The following is a 19,919-nucleotide window of genomic DNA, read 5'->3' as shown; positions in this document are numbered from 1 at the left end:
CCAATGTTATTCACTGGGAGAAACCAACTGGAATACCCCTAACTGCCAGCATTACAGACTTCTTAGTTTGCTCCAAATATAGTCTTTAATAAGATATCACAATACATCTGTTTGAAAGTTACTCGACTCATCTTTTGCAAAATCTATATGCATGAATACCTAGAAGCTATGCATTAAACATGATCAAAAGCCCATTTCAAAAATATCAGTTTACACTAATGAGAAATTTGTGCGGAATCACCTGCCTGAGAAAAATATATACATTAAAAATCCATGAAGGAGAGGAGAGAGGGGAAGAGAGGAAAAAATAAAATCTACACCTCAATTTAGTATCCAATTGGCATTTAATATCTAAATTTGTACTTTGGTCTGGTAAGAGTCCTCTAAACACACCAAAACTGTCCACTTCCACACAACATAGAAGAGTCACTTAGAACAGATTAGAGCTATGAACCTTGAAATAAAACATCCTCTTCTCACAGAGCTGTAATCCAGAAAGCTGAGTCAACTTGAAGCACTCTATCCCACTGCCTGATAGCCTACAAGCCAGCAAAGCGGGACCTCACCAACTTTCCCTCTGAAGTTTTGTTACTATGAAAAACAAATAATAACAGGATGCTAATTTATAGAATCATAGAATCACCAAGGTTGGAAAAGACCTCCAAGATCATTCAGTCCAACCGTCCACTTACCAACAATATTTCTTCACTAAACTATGTCCCTTAGTACCATATCTAAACTTTTCCTGAACACCTTCAGGGACAATGACTCCACCACCCTGCGCAGCCCATTCCAGCACCTGACCATTCTTTCGGAGAAGAAATTTTTTCTAATATACAACCTTAATCTCCACTAGTGCAACTTGAGGCCATTCCCTCTAGTCCTATTGCTAGTTGCACAGGAGATCAACCCCCACCTCACCACAACCTCCTTTCAAGTAGTTGTAGAAAGCAACAAGTTCTCTCCTGAGCCTCCTCTTCCCCAGACTAAACAATCACAGTTGCCTCAGCTGCTCCTCGTAAGATTTGTGCTCCTGACCTTCATCAGCATTGTTAAATTTCTCTGAACAAGCCCAAGGGCATCAATATCTTTCTTGTAGCAACAGGCCCAAAACTGAAGATGCAGCCACACCAGAGCTGAGTACAGGGGGGCTGTAACCTCCCCGCTCCTGCTGGCAACACTATTTCTGATAGAAGCTAGGATGCCATCAGCTGCCTTGGTTACCTGGACACACTACTGACTCACGTTCAGCTAAGAGTTGACCTATACCCCCAGATCCATTTTCTCTACAAAGTGATACATCACAGTGTATGCCTTTTATCTATTGACAATATGACGTGAAATACAGAAATACAACTCAGAGCATGAATCCAAATGCCTCTTCTTTTATCCAGATCCCCTGACTACTAGACTATACAATCAGGTGTACATGTAGTTCATTCCTGTGACCTAACACATAATTGATTTGTTTCTAGAGAGAAGGGAATTGAACAGACGATCTAATCTCTAGGACTGTCTATAAAAAGATAATTGCACCACCACATCAGTCTTTGTGCTTTAAAAGAAAGACATGAACCTTACCTCATTTTCATGAGTAGAGCAAAGATATCCCCTTCTGAAGAAAGGTTTCTGAGACTTCTTGTCCTCCATACACAGAAGAGAGGCATGATTTACCACTTAACATTGTCACCAGAAACTCACTAGGTGAAAAGTTAGGTTATTCATTGGAACATTGCTTAATCTTAATCCTTCCCATGCCTTCCTTACACAGGGCCACTAACAGCAAGCCCCTCATACTGAGTGCCAGGTGCCCATGAAATCAATGGTGCAGCACTTGTTGCACTTTGCATTTTGCTCTTACAGTAGGATGGGATAGAAGTAATAGATCCTTAACACTAACCAGCCAAAAGTATGCATGCTTGTATGCGTAACTCTTCCGAAAGGATTTAGTGGATCACCTTAGTTCAGTTTTTCCATCCTCAGTCATCTCTGTCCAGACTTACAAATGAAGCTTGCCAGAACTGTGTAAATCCTGAGACTAAGGAGCTAGAGTTTCTGCCTTTGCCTGTAAATGCTGCATTATTTTACAGCATGAAATCAGAGCCTGACTTTATGAAATTCTGTCCTTTGCCTCTCTTTCCTCCTTCAAAGCGGGAGTGAGAGAGAGCAAGAAAATAATTAAAAGAAACCATAGAAATCAGAAACATAACATTTCTTTCAGTTTACTTTGTGAATTTATACTTTACCAAGCATAAATATATTCATCTTGAAATGCAGCCAACATACATAATCTTAACTGCTGTTCTAACTTAATTTTTGCTTAGTTTCCAACTGCAGGTGTTTGGTTTTTTCCTTCCCCCTCTACATTTTAAGAAGTTATCTGTTGTGTGCTCGTTGCATCAGAGTAACTTTACCGAGCTACTGAGTTCCTTTACACATACAAAAGTACAATATCACCTCATAAAACACTTCTAAGCTTCATCATCTGAGCAAAGATATGGCAAGGCTGTTTATCAGTAGGTAATAAGACAGATAATTTAACTGTACAAGCTCTAATTGGTCTAATTCACTAACTGACCTCTCACCACTTGATTCACTAGTACAATTGAGCTCTGATAAAGCCTTTAATTGTAAATTGCACACAGCTGTGAGCTGCTTCTCACGCTGGCACAAAAACACTATCATCGACTGTTTCATCTCTGCGACCTGCTAATTTGGAGCATATGTAACTGTTTTTAATGCTGAAGGCTTGACATACCACAAACAGCAGATGTTGCAGCTGCCCCTGAGACGCTTTATTTAATTCAATTACGTCTTTTGGAGATATGTAAAAAAGCTAGGCGAGATGAGAGAGGGCAGGAGAATGTTAAAAATGGAGCCCCTGGTTGAGGCCCAGGTGGCTCGATAGGCAAATGATTGGGTGAATGTCTAAATGATCTTTTTAATTGAGTAGACTGACGGCTAATCAGGGTCATGAAGTGTTATCACACTGATGAGCTGAGTGGAGCCCTGGGCTGCTCTGCAATTAATGCTGCTTTTGTGAAGGGAGAAAAAGGGAAGATAATGTATACCATCTGGCAATTGTTTATGATAAAAGCAGCAGTTTGCTACAAATTCAAGTTAAATGCTATTCATAGCATTATTTCTTCTGCTGCTGTGGAGGGCAAGGACATAGAGCTCAGGTCTTTGTCTGACTTTCTCATTCTCTTTCAACAAGCAAAACATTCATTTGCTTCCACGTGTGTTGTTATTAATTATTCGCCTGCTTGTTAATGTATGGCCTGAATGATGCTCTCTTCAAAATGCCATGAACAAGTTCAACAATCTATATTTCAGATGCTTCATGCCAAAGCATCCCATTAAGGGAAAACTAAAGAATGTCTGCATTTGTAGTTTAAAAAATGGAGAAAACAAGTCAGTTGTTTTGCTTGTGGTGGGTTCCCCCACCTCCTCATCTCATTTTAAAGAGCTTTCCTCTCTGGTAGACACATAAGTTTCAGAGAAAATCTCCTTTTGGAGAAAGAAGGGGGATAGCTGAAGTCTGTGAACACCTGTGCAAAGAGCTTTTTCTTGACATAAAAAGGCCAGATTTACAAAAGAGAAAAACAGACAACTAGTGATCCAAGGGACTTGATTCTCTAGAAAGTTATTGAGGAGTAGACAAATATGAATTATAAAATAGCACATAACTCAAAACTAACATCCCTATAAATAGAATACTATTTTGCTATTAGATACAAGGATGTGACTGGTGAAAAATGTAATCCTGCCAAGTATTCTTTAGTTTTTAACTTAGATGTAAGCTGGAAATAATACTGCTGGTTGCCTACCTAGAAAGGACATCTAGCAATTGAGTTAGCGAAAATCAACCATATGTGGTATCAACTTCTTACAAGTACCTGGAGACAAAAATATGAAGCTTTGGTGTAGAACTTAGATGTTAAGAATGTATTTGTTCCTTAGGAATAACTTCTGAGAATCAAGTGTTCAGATTCTATTCCCAGTTATGTCGCAAATATATAGTGTTTGTTAACAAGCATGTAATTTAACTTGTATGTGATTTATCTAACAGAGATCATAATTAGGAAATATCCAGTTTTACTTTTCTTTGCTTTAAAAATTAAACTAATAGCAACAGTGTGTCTGGCCCTGCCACAGAACATGGAAGGAACTGATCTTTTTAAAGTTGCTTTAATGCTTGGAGAAGTCTGCAGTACTTTCACTGAGTTTTACACCTTTCTACCATGGGACAGAGTTTAAGCATTCCTATCTTGTATAGCTTTAAAGGAAGATGCTGCTGAATTGTAGACTAGTAAAAGGAGGCATAGCCTTAGAAGAAAAGAATATCTCAGCATCAGCCTCAAGCTTAGATGTTAAGATTTTCTGTTAGTTTTTAGGTTCCATGGAGGACAAACAAAATATACCAGTAACTATTTGTTTTCATTTGTTATTTTCTGTGATTACTAGCTACTGCATACTTCAGATGCAATAGCAGTAACGTTTATAGGCACTATGTACTGACATCCAAATACAGAAAATAAGATTATCCTGCTATAAGGATTTCATTGTGTAGTTTTCATGCTTAAACCAGGCTTTCAAACAAACTTGTAGCTAAGATTAATAGTCTTAAGTTGTAATTATATACTACAGCCTCCCTAGCTACTTCCCACCTTCTCCCTACTCTCTTCCAGATTCTTCAGAGTTTAGAACTGGCTGGGAAACTGTTCTCTCTCAGTGAAGGAAAGTTTTAGAAGATTTCTTAAGTTTTCTTGCCTTGAACCAGGAGAATAACAACAACATCAAATCCAATCAAAGGGAAACAGAGAAAGAAAAATAAATGAAAAGAGTGGGGAGAAGGAAAAGGTCAACACAGTAAAGCACAATCCACAACAGGATTTATCTATGTATTTAACTATCTACTTATTTATTTATTTACTCACTCACTTACCTAAAGCTGGTGAAGAGATCCTGAGCTTCAGCAGATGTAACCAACATGGTGTACTATACAATGACACTACCATAAACCTACCACACCACTACAAATAGGCTGAAAAAAGAGTAACATGATTTTGAGCTAGTATCCTGAAATCCTCAGCACAAGTAAGTTGTGTCGGTCCAACAGCAGGATGACAGAACCATACTCTTTTTAGATTTTTATTAGTCCATGCTACTCCATTCTATACGTAAACAAGCAGTCATGGCCTCTGTGGGATCCAGTAAACCCCAAATTATTGGTAACAGTTGAATTGATTCGACAATATTTAGTGAAATAAGGCACTTTAAATTTCTATTTGTACCCAGATTCTGTTCATGAATTTAAATATTTTATACGAGCCAAGTGAATAGTGAGTCAGTGCATTTGTCTTCTCTCTGATTAAAAAAAAAATCCTTGCCTTATTAAAATAGTGTAGTACTTATGATCTTAAAAATAATTTCAAAAGTTTCATTTTCAGCAAACTGTGTATTCTGAGAAAAACATTTCAGAAAAAAATTCCCAACTGCATCTCTTCAGCAACTACTGCATCACCGTTGTGCTGATACCAACAATAGCGGGTTTGCTTGGTTGTTCTGGACAACTGAAATAGAATATTGCCCTACTTTATTTTTCAAGAACTGCAGAAGGAGAAAACATTAGGGAGAAATACTGTGATAATAATACGTTGTGAGCTATGTTGGGAACAAGTGCCTGCTGAGGGTGTTTTGACAGTACAGATAGTTTTCAGATATCAGAGCAGGCAGCTACTCTTGTTAAGACAATGGAATCAGACAGAAACGTTACTACTAACACCATGCTTTAGAAGATAGCTCAAAATAATACTTAAGATACTCTTTGTGGCACTTTGAAATCACTGTATTGAGCTCAGAATTATGGATGAATGCTGCTTTACTTTAGTTTAATAAAGGTATCACACTCCGTCTCTCAGGCTAGTATTAGACACAATAAAAAAGACATATTCTTTCCAAGATTTAATATGCTATTTGAGTTCTCTTCTGTAATACAATTTCCTATTCCTTTTCTGATATTTCAGATATAAAAAAGAATTTGTGGTAAAACTTCTACTTGTTTTTTGAAGAGTTGAGTAGTCCTATATTTCACATACATATGATGAGACAGTATGTGAATTCTACTGCTTTAATACTGTTGTGGTGTGACAGATTTTTTTTCAGGATGACTGGGACTGTAAGAATAACCAAATTTTCATTTTGATAACAAGTACAAGTATATATGTATACCATTTGTAATGAAATAGACAATTTGTTTCAGCTCAAACAAAGAAAAAGAGATAGAATTAATCCCTCTCAGCAATTCGGGCAATCCCCTGGAAGTGTAAACTCAAATTCCAGATTTTGTATCCAGGAATATTTGAATACTTTGTGAAACTTATTTCAGTACAAGAGGCTGAGAGAGAACTATCTTGACATATTCCCTTCCAAAATAAGTCCAGCGACTTATTTTCTATCCAAATAAAGAATGCCTGTGCTCCCATTCACAGACTTGTCACATGATTCTTAGGTAGTATTACAAAAATTTAGCAAATCAAACTAAATTTTTTGGTTGATGATGGTATTTGGGCTTCCTTGAACAGGTAATTGATGTGCTTTGCATATAGCTGGGGAACAAAGCAAGATACAATTTACAACCCGTAGGCCTGTCCAATGGGTTCATCAAATGTATTCTTGTGGCCCAAAGACAAAAGAGAAAGCAGTCACTCTGGGAAAAACCCTTCTGAATTGTTTCTCCAAGTAGTGGGGTAGCCAATATTCTGATCCTAAAACTACCACTGCATGTGTCTATGGGCAGTGCCAGAGCACTGTATAAGCAAGCCATTTCAAGAATATAATGTTTTTATACAGCGAACTGAATTCCAGGCACATAGTAAATCACATTCAAACTCCTTCTAGATACAATATCTTCTCTAAGGAAAAACACTGCAAACAGGAAATGTAAGGTAGACTTACACTGCTGCCCCTTTGAACTGGAGAAAGGAGATATTTTTGCCATGTTTTCTTCCAAACTCACTCAGAAATGGGAATGTTTAAAGTGAACATAAATGCCACATGGTGAGGAAATATTCAGGCTGTCTTTTTTCAGGCACTTTACTTAGTTTGTTGGAATAATATTCTGGAAATTCTCATGTCCCTCTGTTTAGTATGCACACCTAACTTTAGTCTACTTTAGGCTCCTGACGAGGCTGATATTCAGACCAGCTACAGGAGATTGAATACTCCCCATGGTTCAAAATGCAAAAGGTAGCTTTGAAAAAATCTTGGTTGTTCAGTTAACATATTCATCTAGTCAATTTAAATTGGGTAGAAAAAGGCCAATTATGTTTTGCTATGCAGAGTATAATACTAATATAAATCCAAGAACAAAAATGTCCAACTGTAAACATAGATTGATATAACTCAGACATTCTAGTTGCTCTTGGAAACTTGAGTCTCACACAGGACTTACAAACTCTGTCATCATGACAAAAAACACCCGTAGATCCTGGAGTTTTCTACTGAGATTCTGTTTTAAGTTTATGCTAAAATACAGGAGAACCATTTTCAAAGGCACAGTAGATAGTTAGATGTTTTACTCCAGACAAAGAGAACACCTGAGATGATATTTTAAAAGATGATTTAGTTACCTTGGGAAGATTTCCAAAGCCTCTAAAAAGAGATAGGGAGAATTCAACCACTGATATCTAAGAGTGGTTTTGTATCCTATGTAAGACAATTTAAGACTGTTCTTGTGCCAAAAAGGCTATTTACAACTTCTCACTATCCCATGGCCATATATTTTATTGCATTTCTCCAGTCCTGGATCTAGACAACATGCAAAGGTTTTTTGTGGGATTATTTTTAAGTTAGTCTATAGGCACATGCATGGAGGAAAGTAGGAATACTATGGCCTTAAGATACTTCTAAGGTTGAAGAAAGTGAAGCAAAATGTGACTGATTACATTTGGAGCTCAAAATTTCCTGTGATTCTTGGTTAGGTCTTCAGAAGGGCTATTAGGCATGTATTACGTATATTAATAAGGTACTAAGCATACTGCATATTTATATTAGATATACTTGAAGCTTTCTAGGTATTTCAAGATAGAATGGGTATAGCAACATAGAATTTAATCCTTAGCAATTAAGTTTGGTGATAATGACTTAGGCATTTGCTGAAATTAAAGAGAAATGTTATTTCTAAGTCCTTTAAAAAAAAAAAAAAAAAGAGGAGGAGAGTCAGGAGGATCTAAAATGTGGATAGGTACCTAAGGAGAAATCCCAAGCTGTTTATGGATCTATCCTCAATTTTCAAATACAATGATTTTTTTTCCAAAGTTTCTATTTCTGTTTTATGGTGTGATACATTTTAAGAGTAACCTTTTAATCTTTTTTTTTTTTTAATAATAATTTTTTTAAAAAAATCTTGATTCTAAGAGACACAACAGTACTCATTTTACCATTACCTTGCAACTCTCTTCTCATAATGGAATTGAAATGTTTCTCCTCAACATTTTCAAAATAAACATATTAATTTTTGAACTCATCTAAGTTTTAGTTTCCTTCCATAGTATTTTTAAAGACATTTTTTAAGGAAAAAAAAAAAAGGAAATTATCAAAACATAATGTTTTAATTAACATTCTGACTTCCTCTTCCTTCTATTTTAAAATGTAAGCTGACAATGACAAAAAATATGTATATATATACATTTATGCTTTCCCATATAGTTTCAGCCTTTCTTTGCATTGGATACAGTATTTCAAACTGTTTTCTATGAATTATAGCTCAGTTTCGATAAGGTAACTAAAGTTTAGTCTTCATTCTCTGAAGAAGGTGTATGTATTCGTGTGTCAGCTGTTCTAGCATCTGTGCTCTGCCTAGCTTTAAATCCAAAGTTTCCTTTCATATGCATTAGATGAAGCACAGATACAGGTTGCTTTGACAGTTTTGGAAATTACAATTATTAATGTCTGAGAATAAAATTTGAATGCAGTGAAACATAACAGTATACACAGTGCTAACAAGTTTGCAAAGTAACTCATCTAGGAAACATGTTTTTAGAAAGATATGGGATGTAAGCAACGCAAGGCTTGGAGAAAGTCAGCAGTATCAGATGTTTTTCCAAGAGGGCTGAGATTGGATTGCAGCAACAGAAGGCAATATCAACTCCTGTTTAGCAAGTTGCTAAAAGAAATACAATCCAGGTCTCTGGGAACGCACTTATCTCGAGTCACTTCCACAAGAGACCACTGGCAGACACTATGCAGGATGAGGTTCTGTAAAATACTCTAGTGCAGAGAATGTATACTCGCTATTTATAAGGGGAATCAAGCCCAAAGCCTTGCATGGTTTCCTGTCCAGAAGAAACTACAAAATATCCAACTTCATATTATGAATGTATTTTCAGGCTACCAGAGTTTAAATAAAAGTTTTCAAAAAATACTTTGAAGCAAAACAAATGAATTTTTAATGACAGACAATTTCTGTGATCTTCTCTGTATAGTTACCCTACTCAGTTCGTTTTAGGGTTAACAATCAAGGGCTTGAACTGTCTGCCACCCTGAAAAGGGTCACAGTGGGAGCACAGCTCTGTTCCCTACCTCACCACTGATTCAACAAGGAGTTGGCTGGCTGCCCTCCCTCTCCCCTTAGTCATTCTGCAGACTGGGGATGTATGATTTGCAGTGGTGAGAGAGAGCTCATGCTAATGAACCCTCCTCATCATGCGGATCTTTATGCCTAATTCATCAGGCACTTTAGAGTGTGATCAACTCATCAACAGCCACACACTGAATTTTTTAGCTCAAGGCTGGCGTATGCTCTCTTTTCTGAGCGCAACTGTGGTTAAAGAGATTGAGTAGACCAAGTGTATTTTAATAAATGAAACATTAAAAACACTTCAGCTCACTGGCCTACCACCTGATGGACTTCTTTCTCCCTACTTTCTGGGGGACTTTTTGTCCTTGACTGCATGAAAGGGCAATGATGAAGAGAAGGAAAGAAGGAAAGGAGTAAGGCAAGAAGGAAGGAAAGGAGGAAGGCAGGAAGGAAGGAAGGCAGGTGGGAAGGAAAGCAGGAGGGAGGGGCAGGCAGGAGGGAGAGGGGAGGGACAGGCAGGAGGGGTGGGGAGGGGCAGGCAGGAGGGGTGGGGAGGGGAATCTTTCCTAATGTATATGTACCAATGCATTAGAGGTAATTAGAGAATTCCTGAATGGTTTGTTGGGTTCTGGGAAAGTGATGAATACACTTCCACTGTGATTGCATATGTGCATACGTGCCCTCTCTGTTTTGTCTGCTGTGTTTTTCTTGCTATATAGTTTCTGTCAGTTTGCTGTCTGCTAAGCTCTTATTTGTAGTAGCCCTTGAGTCTTCTCAGGGAATACTGGAGGCTTTAACATTTAATTTGGTAACTTATTGATAATTCTTTTCCTGTTGTTATTGGCAAACTTTAGTCATCATTCATTGGAAAAAAAAAAACATTAAGATACAAGCAAACAATCTGTACAACTATTAGGAAACTAATCTGATTAGCAAGAAAAACAATGCATGCCTAGAAATAGAAATAAAAACTGTCCTAGTTCTGTGACCTGCAAACTCTCCTATGACTTTGAAATGCAAGAATAAACTGTATTTGCTTTTAGTTTTTGCAATTCAGCAAAATATTTATTGAAACACAAAAGGAAACAAATCTGTCCCTGCTCCCCCATCCCACAAAAGAAAAAAAATCCCACCAACCTTCACAAGGCAATGTTTGTATGAATTTACTTGTGTGAGTTGCATATAGTTCTGGATTCTCCATGTTTTCACAAAACACTTATTCCTTAGTAGATTAACATATCCTTTGTTGCTGTTGTGGCTCATAGCTACAGCAAAGCAGTAGATCTTTGGAGGAAGAACTTTAGGATGTGCACATCTCTCAGGGTGTAGATCTGGTGCTCATAATTTGGCTGTTTAGCATGGATGAACAAGGATAAGGTCAGACCCTTTCCTCACTTTCATAATACAAGAAGGTATCTGAGGGGATGTTGAAATGCTTATCTTCAGATGGACATGAGGTTTTTGAATCCGTCTGGCCAGCTTAAGTTTATAAGATTATTATATACATATAAAAACATAAAATATATAATAAACATATGTATGTAAATATATGCATTATGTAAAACTTCCTATATGAATATTCTTTCACATCCTTTTGAAACTGATAATATCAAGAATTTCTAAATTGCCAAAGCACCCAAAGACCAGTCTGAAAAAGAGCCAGGTCCCACTGATGAGGAGCTGCTCTAAGTTAGGTATCTGAAGATGGAACACATGATCAGAGATGCTCACTGTACTCTCAGAATTTCCTTTCTGTCCAGTTTGGGGTCTGGGTGCCCAACCTGGCCAGCACATTTTTTCTACCTGCTGAATTCTGCCTGTCTTTCACTGCATCTTATTCCCTCGTGGAAGCATGAAGATTTAACTGGTATCTTTGGTAAAAGTTTTCCACCAATCTAAGCAATGAAATCCTCTGGTCAGTTCCAGATGTCTGATTCTAAAGACATATATTGCCATTGTCCTTTGAAAATTCATAGTTCCAAATTTTATTCTGAAAGGGTTTGTAGCTGGAGCAAAAGAAGAGCATGTGTTTTTCAAAATGTCTTTGCAAAATGAAATAATTAGTTATTTATTGAATTTATTAACTTTTTTTTTAGATTATGGTGTGTCTTCAGTGATTTAAAAAACTTGATTTCATTTATAAGTGCAGAGATATTCAGTAAGGCATTTCTTGAAAAGGTAAATCGTCTAGGGACCTAACAGGAATATCTGTTACTAGTTTTATGGCTCACAGATCACTCTCAATACATTCTTTAAGACTTGAAATAACTTTTTATAATTTTGACTGCAGAAGAACCAAGTTGAAGCAAAACTGTTTGCAAGAGTTGAAGAAAAGCATTTAAGTCTACTTGGCATTATTTCAGTTCTTTACAAATCTATTACATGAAAAAATCACAGCTCTAGGGAGCTAAACTATTGTGACTGAACTGGAAGGTCTGACCCAGATATGAATTGTACCCATTATGTATAGACCATCGACTGACAAACAGTTGAAAGTGTTCAGGCTGCCAACAAGAATAAAAAAAAATATAAAAAAATCCATTGGCCAAAAACTTTATAAAACATCTGAGAACTAACAAAGAAGCAAGTGCTGTTTTATTGTGAACAGATATTTTCAAGAGTCTTGCAGTTTTTATTTTGTTTTGTAACAACCTTAGTGGAATTCAAAAAAAAAAAAAAGAAAAAGCTCCTGGCTCTCAGATATAATGCTTCTATTAGGAAAATCTAGAAAGTTATGCAATGATTCTGGATGTATAATCTAGGCCTTTGGAGTACCAATATAAGCAGGTGAAGATCTGCATCATACATGAAAGTGTTGCTAATGCAACATGCCTTGTACATACCTTGAAATTTTTTGTCTGGCATTCATACTGAAATAAAATATTGCTTTCCATTTCCCTCAATTCAGAGTGGAGATAAAGACTACAGAAGTCAGGGGAGTCTTTCCATTGATTTCAATGGGATTTCATTCAACACTTTCAAAACAGCCTGGATTTTGTGTCCTAATGTATAAAGCAACCTAAGTTGCAAAATCCTTCTTTTTGAAGATGTTAATAACTTCCTGAAAAATAATAGAAAAAAAAATTTCTACAGAAAAATCTCCTTTGAATTTTTCCCCCTGTAACTCCCTCTGTTGCAGTCTAAAGTAGAGAATGAGCTGCAAGCTTTCTATGTGAGCATGCTATCAAGCACCACAAATGTTCAGCTTAGAACTGTCAAGCCACACATAAAATATTGATACCTCACATTGGCAGGGTTAATACAGTGTTATTTTAATTGCAAACACGCTGTGGGTGATTAGTCAAACTTGGTGCGTCTTGAATCCTAAGATAAAGATGCCTTCTGGCTGGACCTCCTATGCAATTAGCACTATGACCTTCATGTGCTCTGCTCTGTTATTAATATGATTGGTCTAATATGAGATATCATTCATTAACCTGTTGTGAACCATCTTAGAAACCATCTTTGAATAATAGACTGCATTTCTTTCTCTAAATCCATTTACTAGCAGGGACAGAGAAAAGGATGAAGACAAGCTTTGTCCATTAGACTGATTGGTATAGTGTTAAGAGCAATATATAGTGTATGAAATTATGAAAGAGCAAATTAAATAACAGGGCATATCTGGCTCATTAGTAATGGATGATCAGGTGCTCATTATGTTGAATTTCCACCCTGTTCAGAAGATGAATGCACATGCCAGAACAGAAATATGCTAACTGACTCTGCCTGAAAATAAACTAATGTACATCTGGAAGTTCACTGTTTTGCCAGCTTACTACTGTTTGTGCTTTCTTTCTTTCATTCTTTTCTCTTCCTTTATTTCTTTTTTCTCTCTTTTTTTTTTTTAAAGCAAGCAATGAGAATTTGAGTATTGTTATTAAAAATACACTTACCTACATGTTAGTTATTCAAAAATGCAGACTACTATTAGCATTAGGTAACTAAACGAAAAACAGAAATGTCTCTTAGTAGAGGCATATGGTCATAATCTTAGGGCCAGATCTTCAGCTACTACAAGTCAGGTACTCTGCTGGTTTCAATAGAATTTTTTTTTTTTACATCAACTGAGGAAAAATAAAAACAACAGAAAAATAACATTATCAAAGGACAATCAGATTGTTAAGTGGAACTAACTTCCCTGGTTCAATATTTTGCTTTAATAGCACTCTGAATTGAGTATTGCTGTTGAGTTCTTATATGGAAGCTTGATCGCTTCAAATTGTTTACCCACCTGACACACATGACATTCTTGGCTTCCAATGTGTGAGGCACTCCTGGCTGTTCTTAAGACATGGACACACATGTGGCAGGGTGATTGCCTGAGAAGAGTGTTGAGTTTATCTGAGCTCCATCACAGAGGAGAGAATGATGTTAAACCACTGAAAGCAGGTTTCAGTGGGATGAAGAATGCTCCCTGGTCTCTGAACCCATTTAGGAAGCGCTCACTAGTGGTTTTGTGAAATGCCATATACTTTCTCCTGCTTCATTACAAGGGGCCAGCTGTGTTCTATGCACTGGCATAGTACTGGGGTTGCAAATGTGTGAGGTGCATACAAGCATGAGAAGGATTCTCTCCAACACAGCAAACTCAATGCTGAGACCTGGCAGTCAAGTGTAAAAGAAAAAAATGTCATCCTGCATAGCAGAAATCAGTGTCCCTGTTCCATAATCTACATTTGTTGTTTGAAGTGAGATTCTCAGTATGAGTTCCAACTAACATGTGAACAAAATTTCTGTGTTTTTAAAGTGGATGAGCCTTCTTTCAAAGAGTATGTATGTAATTTAGTTATGCAGCATGGTGTTTTTTTAAGGGTATATCAGAGTGATTACCTTTGACATCTGAATACAAAACATTTGATAAAGAAATAAATAGTGTGTCCTCATCAAATGAGCATTGTGATGTTTTCACAGAGGTTTCCAGGGCCTCTTAGAAGGGAAGACAAGTGTATTGCTTAATTTAAACATTGCAAATTATGACTTCTGCAGAGATTATCTGCTAATGACTTAAAACAATTGTTAATCATCTACTAACAATCTAGAGACCAGATCAACTGTTAAGAATTCTAGCAATACCAAAACTACCACTGTGTTGAATTATTAAAGTTTTGTATCAAAGAATGAGCTTAAGTTTCTTTGGTCTTCTGTAAAAATTCCTCTGATCTTTGGCAATCATAATTTATTTACAGCTTCCATACGTTCTCCTTTCACAAAGAAATAGGGTTTCTTAAGTATGGCCAGGAGGCACTGAATTTTCATATGTAGTACCGTCTTTCAGTTAGAAAGATAGCAAAGAATTGCTGACTTGAAGGTTCAGCAGCCAGTTTTTCTGTGTGAAAGGCAGGTTATCTAAACATTTTCTTCCCCTGAGAGAGATATTCATAATATTTATTCTAAAATACAAATATTAGGGCTCTTTGCTCCATGTGAATTATCCTTAGGTATAGTAAATACCGTTCAGGTTAAAATAAAATCAGAGCATAGCAACAGCTAATGTTTACACTTACAAAAAGTACATGTGGAAATTATTGGAGGAAAATATTACAGAATTTATTAAAAACTCTCTCTTTTAGCAGGATAAGAAACATTTTAGCGTTTGGACTTGAACTCAAGTTGGCTGTAACTGTGCATTGTGGCTCCCACAGAGTATCTCTCTGTTTAAAGTGGACATCTTCCCAAAAGTTGGGATTAGTTCATTTTGCAGAAAATAGATTAATTCCAAATGTCTGGGTTTATAAATTACACAGGACAGGATTTTCTTTTTTTTTTAGTTCAGCTCCAATCTATCAACCAATGTCTTGACGGTCCTTTAGAGTCAAGGAGTGATAGGATCACCCGTTTATCAGTGTAACTTGTCTGCATTAGACATATAATTACTTGAAGCATCTGGTCAGCTATAGCAAAAATGGAACAGAGGAAAGGAGAGGAACATATTTAATATACCACTGCAGATCATACTTAAAACTGTAATAAAATATTTAGTAGTGCATGGCACTATTTTACAAAGAAATGTATGTAAAAATATACATTTTTATTTTTAAAGATAACTGACACTACACTATAGCTTTGAACTGATGTCCTTCTGTTGATAACTTGTTCACAATAGATATGTACAAAGACTTGATTTTCTTCAGAAGCAGGATATAGCAAATGTTTCAAGCAAAATGCTTGCCAAACTTTTATACAACTGTCCTCCTTTCTGACAATTTTTGTTTAAAGCTGCTTGTACTCAAGCAAATAAAAGGAATGGGGTTTTTAGTCGTTCTGCCTTTCAGTCGCTAGAGAGTAAACCAACTGGGAGTGGACAAGAGATCCTATAAGGCTGCTTACTAATTTTGTATGGTCTGACTCAGATTCTTAGCAGGGTTTGGTGGTTCCAGAAGTAAGAAAAAAGAATCACAAGGATCCTCACTGGCTGTTTAGTTAGTATATTCCTCTATCAAACCAAACCGACATAAAATGGCACTAGACTCTTTCTCAAACCCTTTTTCTTATATGCTTAGCATTTTAGTCCTAAAGATAAGTTCTGTCTTCTCTCTATTGTATATTTTACCACACAGTTAGACAATCTAATTATATAGGAGGGTTGTTCTTAATTACAACATCTACTGCAATGCCCCTGGCCTGCTTATTTTTACTCGATAGTGTTCCTCAGGAATAGATATCAAATATAAACACTTTCAGTTCACTCTGTCTCTCAAGAAGTCTTACCTATGATAAGACAGCCACAGAAGTGTTCACCTGGTTTTTAGAGCAGAAATCCACTTTTCACTGAATCGACAGCTCCTGGCATGGACACATAGGAAAGGCACATCATTAACAGGCAAAAGGCACTACATGCTGATAACTCCAAGCATTCATGTAGCGTGCATCTCTATAACTTTCCCTCACTGTGCAATTCTTTCCAAAATGCTAAGTCTTGAACCAGCATTATTTCCCCTGAAATAACAGCAATTAAATTTCCATTGCAAGGAAAAGATGAACAAAGCTGAACATTCTTGTATAAAAAGTGTTCAGATGAGGAAGACAGCTTTAAATGGCTGAGAATCCTGTCAAATCAACATCAGTTCTCATCAGATCACTATAACATGTTTCTCTTTGCAATAACAAAACATATTTCACTTTCTGTCACTTGCAGTTTTCCATGCTTAGAAAAAAAACAATGCTACATGATTATTTTCAACCTTCAAAAACAGCAACTTCTCCCCTAAATTTCTGTACTAAAAACCTGTACAATTATACATATATATAATAGCAAAATTAAAATAAAATGCTAAGCAAAAGTTAAATAGCAAAGATGTCAGGAGACTATATCTTCCCAAAAACATCTTCTCAAAATTAAAGACTTTAGAATGTTAGGAGCATCAGCTGAAGGTTAAAATGAATTCACTTTTAAATGTTATCTGTAATAATTATATCACTGTCCTTCAGCACTCAATTACAAAACCACTTCTTATATGATTCCCTATCTTAAAGCTGAATTACATATTTAAATCCTCTTGTTCATGTATGCAAAATGTAAAAGGATACTTCTTTTAAATCTCTACAAGAGAATGACCTTCATGAAGGTAGCTTCTTCAGATGCTGAAAAAAATAGGAACACCTCTATCTCTTAAAATGTGTGGATAATTTTAGGGTTTTTTCTCTATTCTCAAGAAATACACTTTTTAATATATGCTGTTATATGATTACATACAAAGAATTATATTTTGTTTTACAATATGTAAGTACAATGCGTTTATCAAAAGCAATCCTCAACACTTTTTCTTTCATTTGAGAAAATTAAAAGAGATATTTTAGAGCTAACTGTGCAATATTATTGTACCTTACATGATTTCAGCTGAGACAAAACCAACCAGTGTAAGCTTTGGGAGAACATTTTGAAAAAAGGCTCCCTTCATATTTAGAATAAGTATAGTGCTTTGTTTGCAATCAAGACAAATACTCTGATTAACCACAAATGAAATTAAAACTCCTCTGTCATCTGAAATAGAACAGCCCTACTTGTGATTTTCATTAAAACAGCCCAGAAAAGCGAGGTTTTAGATCAGAATCTACTTTCACATACAATGAAATGCCAGATGTCTGGAAATCAATACAACACACAAAAAAGCAATAATTGACATCAAAATCAGATAAAAAAATAATAATGATATGATCCTTCACTCACACAAAAACTCCTAAATCCCTACCGGTTTCTTGCAGATCAACTACACAATCAGTCTGCCATGGAACACATTGCACTGGACTTGAGACAAGTTTTAGCTGAGTGTGATTTCAATATGAAGCAAAAAATTGTTAACCTTTCTGAAACTCAGAGACAAAGTTTTGTTTTTTTCTTTTTATATGTCAGTATGTAACTATAAAATAATGCGTTTACATTGGCATACAAAAGAGAGACCATGTGGTTATTCAATTACTCATGTTAGAAAAGGGATTGGTATTCAGATTAGGGCTAAGACATGTATTTAGGCTTAAATTTCTTTTTTCTTTTTTTCATATGAGCCATCCATCTTACATTCTGTTAATTTGAGACAAAATACTCCAAATCTGGTTTATAATACATGCTTTCATCTGACCTCAATTACAATCAGTTTATGCAAGGATAAATGTAGGACAACATAGGACCAAAGTTGAAGCTTTTTGAAGTTGATCATTTGATATCAAATGTTTGCATCATGATGCATGTGCCAGCACCACTTCGTTAAACAAAGGTCATTTCATTTTGCTTAAATACAGATTACCAAGAACAGTCTTGCATTCTTATGATTTTTTCTCAGAGGTACGAGAAATAAGGACGGCCTTGCTCATTAAAAAAAAAAAAACAAAAAAACCTGTCCCAAGTAGAACACAGCCAGCACTGAAGTCTTACTGCTTAGGAAAATCAGTAAACATGATTTTTGAGTTTTTATGTACTGATTAAAGACACAGCAAGCAGGAAGAGTTGGCCATGTAGAACACTGAGTTCTATAAGTTCATCAAATTAAAAGGATTCCAGTTTTTCCCTATTTCTCCAGTGAACTTTTTTAATAATATAAGTAACTTCTGATAATAAGTGCATGGGAGTCTGACACCATCAAAGCCTCACTACTCAAGAGCTACTTACATTGAACAGTCTCTGTGTAGGATGGGAGTCAAATGACTTCTAAAAACCCACTAATGTCAAAATTCATTGCAGACCCATTACGGGAATGCATATTTTCTTCCTGCTACTTCTGGCCTTACAAACTTTTCCTACTATTACAATTTTTGTGAAAAAGTTTTATTCATTCATTAAACTGAGAGAAGAGGAAGAAAGTTCCAAAAAAATGTATATGACAGTGTTTGTAAAATTAATAAGAAATTCAGGGAACCAAAACAAAATGTTAAAAACAACCTAAGCAAAAAAAAAAAAAAATCATAAATTTAATTCAAGCTTTTGATCATTTTTCAGCCATTTCTCTTGGGACTGGGCTTTATCAACACATCTCTCCAGTAGTTTTACTGCAAGGCAATATAGCATTACATTTATGATGACAAAGTAAATTATTCAATATAGAAATTCAGGTCTCAGTAATGTCTTTTTTCCTCTTAAATTTATGCAGCAGAGTATATTTGCACATTGCTATCTATCTGTCCAGTGAGACTTTCTTCTATATGAGTGCTTCCTAATGAGTAAATAGTCAAAATCACACTAATGTGGTGTCTCCTTCCTTCTACTTTCTCAGTTGATTAAGCCTACCCTTTACTTTTCTTTTTTTTTTTCAGTATCTACGCAATTATTCTTTTTCTCAACTCTCTTTCTAAATAAGTTCACTCACACACATTTCTTATCTTTTCATTCTTAATTTTGATTACTTTATAGGCAACTGTAAAACAAATCAAAAATGTACTTTTTCTTTCCTTTTGGTATTAGTCATATCTATGACAGCTTAAATTTCCTTCACCAATATAATTCTTGGAATAGTTTTTGCCCTCTGGACTAACTAGACTTCTAGATTTTTCTGCTAAAATGGCTGAAAAAGTAAAAGTACAACTGGAAGCTAGAAAGGTAAAGATCAGCATTCCCATGTCACCTGAATGGGTTTTATGAAAGTCTGTCATTAGCGTTCTGGTCAGTTACAGAATACCATTAGTTATTTTATCTCATACTCATTTAAACATGTAGCATCAACAGCATAGAATCTAGGCAGACTCAGGATATAAATCATTCCACTGAACTAAGGGAAAAAAAACTATTTTTAAAATGATCAAAATATGTCAGTCTTTCCACGCATACTCCAATTTGTTTTCTTCAGGACCAAACTCAGCAGCTGTTTTCATGCAGATATTAAATTCAGGCAGGTATGAACTTATT

General features: G+C 35.8%; 1 long non-coding RNA gene across 1 annotated transcript in view; it reads right to left on the bottom strand.

The window, feature by feature from the left end:
• The window catches only part of LOC110394618, a 39,207-nt gene continuing 34,406 nt past the window's right edge, over positions 15,119-19,919 (bottom strand). The window contains exons 4-5 of the long non-coding RNA XR_002435748.1: positions 16,295-16,369; positions 15,119-15,477 (exon numbers count right to left, since the gene is read on the bottom strand). This is a non-coding gene — a long non-coding RNA (uncharacterized LOC110394618). The remainder of the gene's footprint in view (positions 15,478-16,294; positions 16,370-19,919) is intronic.

Source organism: Numida meleagris, chromosome 2, assembly GCF_002078875.1.
Source record: "Numida meleagris isolate 19003 breed g44 Domestic line chromosome 2, NumMel1.0, whole genome shotgun sequence".
Lineage (NCBI taxonomy): Eukaryota > Metazoa > Chordata > Aves > Galliformes > Numididae > Numida > Numida meleagris.
The sequence above is the reverse complement of the archived record's forward strand: the minus strand, read 5'-3'. Positions and strand labels throughout refer to the sequence as shown.